Consider the following 8182-nt stretch of genomic DNA (forward strand, 5'->3'; position numbering starts at 1 on the left):
TGAATCTACTCCCAGGACACAAAAGCAATTGTTAAGGATGGCAGAAGATTTGCTTTCTATGATTAGGGGTTCTCACCCCCCCCCTGAGAAAAGGCCTCGACAGGATGTTCCTATGGATTCCTCTGACCAGGCTTCTATATCTTCTGTCTCTTCCTCTGATCAGGAATATTCTTTTCCTCCTTATGAGGATTCGGATGCTGAGGACTCCTTGCCCTCTGCTTCTCCGCCTGAAGATTTTTCTTTTGGGGAAACCTTACATGAGATGAGGGAACATTTTCATTGGGAAGGTCAGGATTATTCTGCTTCCAAGAAGAGGCTTAAGAGAATTTCTTCTTCTTCCTCAACATAGGTCTTTAGCTATCCCTCCTGTTCTTGACATTGTGGATGATGCCTTTTCCGAGGCTAATTTGAATCCTGATTCCATGCCTCCTGCTCCCTCTAAGCCTGATAGGTTTTATAGGGTTCCTGAGTCTCATTTGTTCTTATTTAAGAATCCTTCATGGATCCTGAAACTATCTCTCAGGGTTCTAAGGCTGCTAAAGTTGCTTCTTCTAAGAATCCTATTCCCTCTGAGAAGGATTCTCGTGCCTTAGACAGGTGGGGCAAAAAGGTATACACTTCTGCTACCCTTTCTGTTAGGGCTTTAAATTGCCAATTTCATATGTTTAAGTATCAGCAATTTCTTTTGTCTGTTTTAAAGCAAAAGCTTGCTTCCCTACCTGCATGTGCTGAAGATAAGGAACTACAGGATGTCTTGCATGCAACTGAACAAACATAGCTTGCATTGTGGTTTTGATGCTTTGGATGCTTCTTGCAGGGCCGCAGCCTCTGGTACTGTTATCAGGAGACATGCTTGGCTTCGTGAACAAAGTTTACCTGAACAGGTTAAGGCTAAATTGTTAGATGCCCCTGTTCAGCATGATGTTCTTTTTGGATCTAAGGCTGAGGAGGTTATTAAAAAGATGGAAGAAAAGGCAAAATCTATGCAAACTGTGAAAGATTTCTTGCAAGTTCAGCCTCCTAGATTTTCCAGGAATTGGCCCTCCAAAAATTGGTCCTTTCCCACGTCTGACAGGCCTCAAAGGGGAAGATATAGACGCTCCAGAGGTCGTGGCCAAGCTCAGGCCTCCTACAGATCGAGACAATGGACTGCTTCTTCACCTAGAAGGGGAGAAGACAGATCCCAGTCTCAAAGAAAACAAACTCAATGACTCTCTAGGTTGGGCTACAGGACCTCTTTACCTGGATGCCCCTCTCGGAGGAAAACTTTCTCTTTTTTACAGAAATTGGACTCATATTACCCAGGACAAATGGGTATTGGACGTGATTTTAAAAGGCTACAACTTCCACTTTCATACCTTGCCAAGAGCTTTCGGTTGGCCAGATCTGCCAAAACATCAATGGTCAGAGGCCTTAAATCAAGTGGATGCTCTACTGGCCATGAGAGCCATAGAGCCTGTTCCACTCTCAGAGATGGGAAAAGGGTTTTATTCAAGACTGTTTCTGGTTCCGAGAAAACAAAGCTCATGGAGACCTATTCTGGACCTTTCTGTGTTAAACACCTTTTTGGAAATTCCAAAATTCAAGATGCTTACTCTGCAGCAGCTGATTCCAATGCTCTCTCAGGACGCCTGGATGGTGACATTGGACCTAAAGGAAGCTTATTTACACATTCCCATCAGGCAGGAATGCAGGAAATTCCTCAGGTTCAAGGCAGGTTCGAGACACTATCAATCCTCTGTACTGCCCTTTGGTTTATCTACTGCACCCAGAGTCTTTACCAAGTGCCTGGCACCAGTAGTGGCTTATTGCAGACTCCAGGGGATTCAGATTTACCCTTATTTTGGATGACTGCCTTATTCAGGCAGACAGCAAGGATCTGTTACTTCAACATCTGGATTTTGTTCAACGTCTTCTCCTGTTGGGATTTTCAGTGAACACAAAAAAGTCACATCTGATCCCTTCTCAACAAATGGTATTCCTGGGAGCCCTTTTAAACACAACCTTACAAAGGGCCTTCCTCACTACAGAAAAACAAATACAGCTGGCTTCAATTTTCAAGACTTTGGCAACTCTACCTCAGCTCACTGCAAGGAAATTCCTGCAGGCTCTGGGCTACATGGCTTCCTGCATTCTGTTGATTCCAAATGCAAGGCTTCATATGAGAAAGTTTCAATGGTATCTGAAAAGTGTGTGGTCGCAGCATTACCATGATCTGGACACTCTAATTCCTCTTATCCCCTGCCTCCAAAAGGAGTTCCTTTGGTGGTCCAGGGTGTGTGCTCTAAACGAAGGAAAGCCTTTCCGTCTTCCTCAACCTTCTCAAATCATAACCACGGATGCCTCGGATTATGCTTGGGGAGCACATTTTCTAGGCAGTTGCCAGCAGGGAACCTGGACAAAGGATCATCTTCACTGGCACATCAATCTGAAGGAAATGTTGGCAGTGCAAAATGCTCTTCTAGCCTTCAAGCACCTTTTGCATCCAGGGCCTCTTTTGATTTGCACAGACAACACCACAGTCATGTGGTACATAAACAAGCAGGGGGGCTCTCATTCGTACCCCCTTTGCAGACTAGCTATGGCTTTATGGGACACAGCTCTAAATCTGAATCTACATCTCCAGGCCCAATTCATACCAGGAGAACAGAATCTCTTAGCAGACAGCCTGAGCAGGAACATTGTGGATCCTCACGAATGGATGCTAGACACCAACTTATTCAACAGGATTACTGCAGTTTGGGGATGCCCCCAGATAGATCTGTTTGCATCCCATCTCAATCATCAGCTGCCTCACTTTTGCACCAGGTCATTCCACAAAACAGCTTGGAAAGTGGATGCCCTGTCCTTCAGTTGGAAAAACCTTTCGGGTTATGCCTTCCCTCCTCTTCCTCTACTTCCTCGGGTATTACTAAAGATAAAACAGGACAAGCCCAAGTTCCTCATCTTGATTGCTCCGAATTGGCCTCGACAGTTTTGGTATCCAACTTTAAGGCACCTGTCCTTGGAGCCTCCTTGGATTCTACCTCTGAACCCTTCTCTTCTGTCCCAGCATCAGGGTCAGTTGCTACATTCCAATCTCAAGACCCTTTGTCTGGCAGCTTGGCTCTTCAAAGGAATTTGATTTCTTCTAGTCTTCCCAAACAAGTTTTGGATGTTCTTTTGGAAGCTAGACGGCCTAGCACTAGGAAATTCTATGCCTCTAAATGGAAGAGATTTTGCATTTGGATGCAGGGCCGAGGTTTGGACCCTCTGGTACCTGATCTCTCTTCTATTTTGCTTTACCTTTCAGATCTTTTGTCTGATGGACTGTCTTTTTCTTCCATTAAGATTCATGCTTCTGCTATTTCTGCTCATTTCAATACTGATCCCCCTGTTTTTCTCATCCTTTGGTGAGACAATTCTTGAGAGGGGCTAAGAATTTAAGGCCTCCCAGGACCCCTCCTGTTCCTGCTTGGGATCTTAATTATGTTTTAGAAAAACTTACTTTGCCTCCTTTTGAGCCTGCTGCTTCTTCAGATATTAAGTTTTTATCTTGGAAGACAGTTCTTTTGTTAGCTTTGACTTCTGCCAGAAGGGTCTCAGAGTTGCAAGCTCTCATGGCTGTGGAACCATTCCTTATTTTCCACCAGGACAGAGTATCCTTGAGGACCAATCCTACTTTCATGCCTAAGGTGATTTCGAAAGTGGCTTTAAATCAAACAATTCACCTTCCTACCTTCTTTCCTAATCCTCAGAATAAAGGGAAAGGATTTTGCATTCCTTGGACGTGCACAGACAGTTACGATTTTATTTGGACAACACTAAAGAGTTCAGAAAATATAACCAATTGTTTGTTTCTTTTGCCTCCAGTTCTCTTGGTAAGGCTATTTCCAAACAAACTATTTCCAAATGGATTTCTTATGGAATAAGATTTTGTTACACTCATCATGGGAAACAGTTTCCAGGTACTGTGAGAAGTCATTCTACTAGAGCAGCTGCTACTTCTACAGCTTTTCTCAGGGGAGTTCCTACCAAGGATATTTTGGAAGCTGCCACTTGGAGTTCTGTGCATACTTTTTCCAAGCATTACAATCTCCCTTTGTATTCTAAGACCAGGGCAGGCTTTGCCTCTGCTATTTTGCAGGGTCTTCTTGCTGCCCCTTCTTCTGTCTAAACCTCCCCCCTTTTTCCACTGCTTTGGGATTCCACCCTTCAGTTATGACTGCAACAGTGAAACACGATGAACATAGTACCGCTGTGTACACCTACCATAAATGTAGATGTTCGAGTGTCTTCACTGTTGCAGTCGGTGTTTCCCTCCCTCCTATCCCCTCTTTTTCTCTCCTTTGTGGTGTATTTGTGTTTCCTTGGTGGATTCATTTTGTTTTGATTTATTGGGGGACTTCTGACATCTAGGGCAAGAAAGGCTGGAGAAGATGGCGTCGGCTGAGGGCTATGTACCAGAGCTTACTGACGTCAGGGTACTGGCCTGAACAGCCGACGCCGGACCCAGACTTTGGGATTCTGGCCGACCTTGGGCTGCCTGCCGGCAGGAGCACCCTTCAATTATGACTGCACCAGTGAAGACACTCGAACATCTACATTTATGGTAGGTGTACACAACTGTACTTTTCAAGGCACTCAGACACAACTTTAAGCTAGAAGGATTGTGTAGTAGTGGGAGTTATTTTATCATTAGTAAACACCATATGAGGAAGGTGACAGATCAATGACTGTAGCACTAAAACCATCCTAGCTAACATAATAACCACTGATAAATAATTTTTCAAGTCATTAACTTAAGACTAGTTGATTCTGGGCTGTATAGGGAAATTATGATGTAAGAGGGCTCTTAAGAACAGCGTAACTGCAGAAAGAATGAAAAAGGGCTCCCAAACAAACACACTGACAAAATTGAGCAATATTTCTTGGCAGAGAAAAAAAATCAGCAACTGTGTCAAATATTTCAGTACCAACAATAAATCCCACCTGACCTGCATTCAGCCATCTTGTCAACAAAGCACTCCTACTTAGAAAGGGAAGCATTTTACTAGCACTCTTTCTGGTTTCCTGAAGAGTTTTTAAATGCATTTCCAAGGAATGCTCCTTAGAAATAAACTCAGCAATCACACTGTCTACTCAGTAGAAACTCTGCAGATAATTCCCCAAGGGCAATAACAGAGATTTTTTTAAAACTAGAGCAAATGGAGAAGCAAGGTTGAGTACAGCATCTCAAAGCTTTTACAATAAAATGGGCTCTAAAGGCTATAAGGACACTTAAACCTTTTATCTCACCCTTTTCTAGGACTTTTTGTGAGATTCAGACTAACACCCAGTAGTGGCACTGTCTATTGTAAGCTGGAGGAGAGTTTGAATGGCAGAGGAGCACCATTGACATCTTCAGGACTGTAGTATAGTTCAACTGTGGTGGGGTAAAGACTTCATGAACTGAAGGAGACAATATTCTTACCTAGATGATATGCAACTGTTATCTTCACCTAAGAAGGGGGAGAACTGTTGAAGGAGTTACCCAAAATCTCTAAACTACAGCACCACTCTACTGATTATCCCCTGGTCAGACAAGGCAAGAAAGGAAATAACTAGTCCAATGAGATAAACCAGAATGGGAGACAATTCCCCCCACCCCAGCATTCCAGAAGGTGTTTGTAGGATTACTACTACCTAATGAATGTTTAGGCAGACAGGAATGTTAATACCTCTTATCTTCAGTGGTGCTACTACTGATGCTAAACATTTGGTAAACATCAAAAAAAACATTTGCAGCTTAAATATTACTGGATTTGCTATCTCCTAGCACAAAACCTTAGAACTTTCTGTGAAATATGAAGACTAATACATGCCAAAAAGTATTCTTCAGATATGGGATCATCATTTACACTTCTGGAGACAGAATGAAGGGGGAGGGCTAAGGATATAATCGTATCAGTTTCCTTAACATGAGGAAATTGCCTAAACAGAGCATATCTAAACTGGCCTTCACATTTCCTTTTGTCTTTGGCATAGACAAGAACACTTAACTTCAGCTTGTTCCTCTGAAGAGATTATGAACAGTTTCTTTCATCTGCTTTGTTAAAACTGATTCCAACATGGCTTTTTCTCTGTCTGCCTAAACTCAAGGCCTCCTCTGAAATTAAATGTACTTTGACCTTAAAACAAACTTTGTTTTGTAACTTCTATGAGGGTATTTTTACTGTTTGCTGGAGCACCTTCATAATTTTGGCTGCTCAGCTTGCCACTGAAGACACCAGCAGCTCATTTAACTAGTTCTAACTGAAAGCAGTAAATTCATTCACTCTGAAACAGAAACTGCCAAATGTAAAACCCCAAATACCATAAAACATGAAACCAAAAATAGTGCACACTATTAAGTATGACAGTTAATTGTCACGTATCACTCCAAATAAAAGTACTTTTTAAAGAGGCATAGAAAATAAAGAAGTAATGCTTTTGTGGGAAACGCTTACCCTGTACTCCCATCTGGAGGTTTTGCCCCTCATAACTCATTATTTAAGTTTGCAAGCAAAAATGAGCATAGTAGTTATATTTGAATGCACCTTATGCTCCTATTCCCAAGGTGCTGTAACCTAGGGGATGGAGTAATTAGGTGGACAGGTGTGAGAGCATTGCTTCCCGCTTGAAGGTGTACAGAAGGATATATTCAATTGCAGAAACATACTGTTCTGGTCTGATGATGCAGAATAGCAATTGCCATTACTTTCTCTTCCTTGTCATTCAGGAGTATGCTGTACAATATTCCCGACTTTTGGTCTTCATATTTCATCCTTTATAGATTTGGGTGCAGTTATTGTGTGTCTGTGACAAACTGAGATTTTACTGTACACTGTCTGTACAAACAAAGCAAACATTCTGCATTTACATTCAAATCTATATAAGCTGTGGTGCATACTTTTAACATTAATCCATATACTTGCAAAACATTCTGATACAGTGGCATTATTTAAATATCTCCTCTATTTTATACATTATCTCACTGGAGAAGTAAGCACCAGGAATGGTTTAAGTTAATGCAGTCAAAATTGGCTATAAGAAAAGCAACCTCAGGTAAAAATAAATTTTAAGGCGAAAAACACAGTACTCCATCACTCTTGATGTAAAATAGTGGTAAATCAGCCATTCAGTTGTAGGAAATCTCAGGATTAAGCAGCCATACTGTAAAGTTTGTAACTCATCATCTTTTCAGCTGTCAAAACCCCCTTGTCAAAATTAATTGGATTCAGTTTCACAGTATTGAAATAAAAATAAAAACAAAATTTAATACTGGAGAAATGTAAAAGAAAACAGAAGATTATGTGCAAGCAGTGCAAAACCTTTCATGAACTCACCCTGGCATATCACTTACTGAGCCTTCAAGGAGTCACAAAATCCAGAAATTTCAAACTTTAAATCACTTACAAAACCAAGTAAATAGGTAATAATGAAATAAACAATTGACTGTCATTATACACACTGATACTTTTTTTTTTACAGTACTCACTTCTTCTTGACTCTGCCCGCTCCGTTCGCCCTATGGGCTCACTCCGCTCCCCTACCCTGCCTTCAATTCCCACATGCCCCCAGCGCCACTACACTTATACTACCTTGCCACACCCCCTTCTTAACATTCAATCAACAATCAATAAGCAATTCATAGAAACCACCACATCCACACTAATTACTCTTCTTCTACTTCAGACCCCACTACCGCCACCTTTACCCTACCATGGCCCCAAAACTATCTTCATTCAGCTTCTTGTTGATCTACTCCATACCACCACTCTTACTTATCCCTTACTGACGAACAAGAGATTTATGGTTTTCACTCCCTAAAAGCCATACTGCCTGTAGCTAATCAGCTAGAGCACATAATTACGCCCCCCATAGCTACCCCTTCAAACAAACACCTCATCAATGCTATTAGAAATCGATACATCAACCCAAAAACTAAAAAAATACCAAAACCTTCTTTTTAAGTTTCTGAAGTTAATCATTAAATCTAAAAATAATCTCACCATGGATGGAGACATCTACCCAAACCCTGGTCCTTCCTCTACCAATAATTCTAGCATCAATACTACATGGATGGAGACATCCATCCAAACCCTGGTCCATCCTCTACCAATAATTCTAGCATCAGTACTACCTCATCCCCTATAAACTATACCATAAATAGACCTCCTAA

Source organism: Protopterus annectens, chromosome 11.part0 (genome assembly GCF_019279795.1).
Source record: "Protopterus annectens isolate FY-2018-M chromosome 11.part0, PAN1.0, whole genome shotgun sequence".
In the NCBI taxonomy this organism is placed as follows: Eukaryota; Metazoa; Chordata; order Ceratodontiformes; family Protopteridae; genus Protopterus; species Protopterus annectens.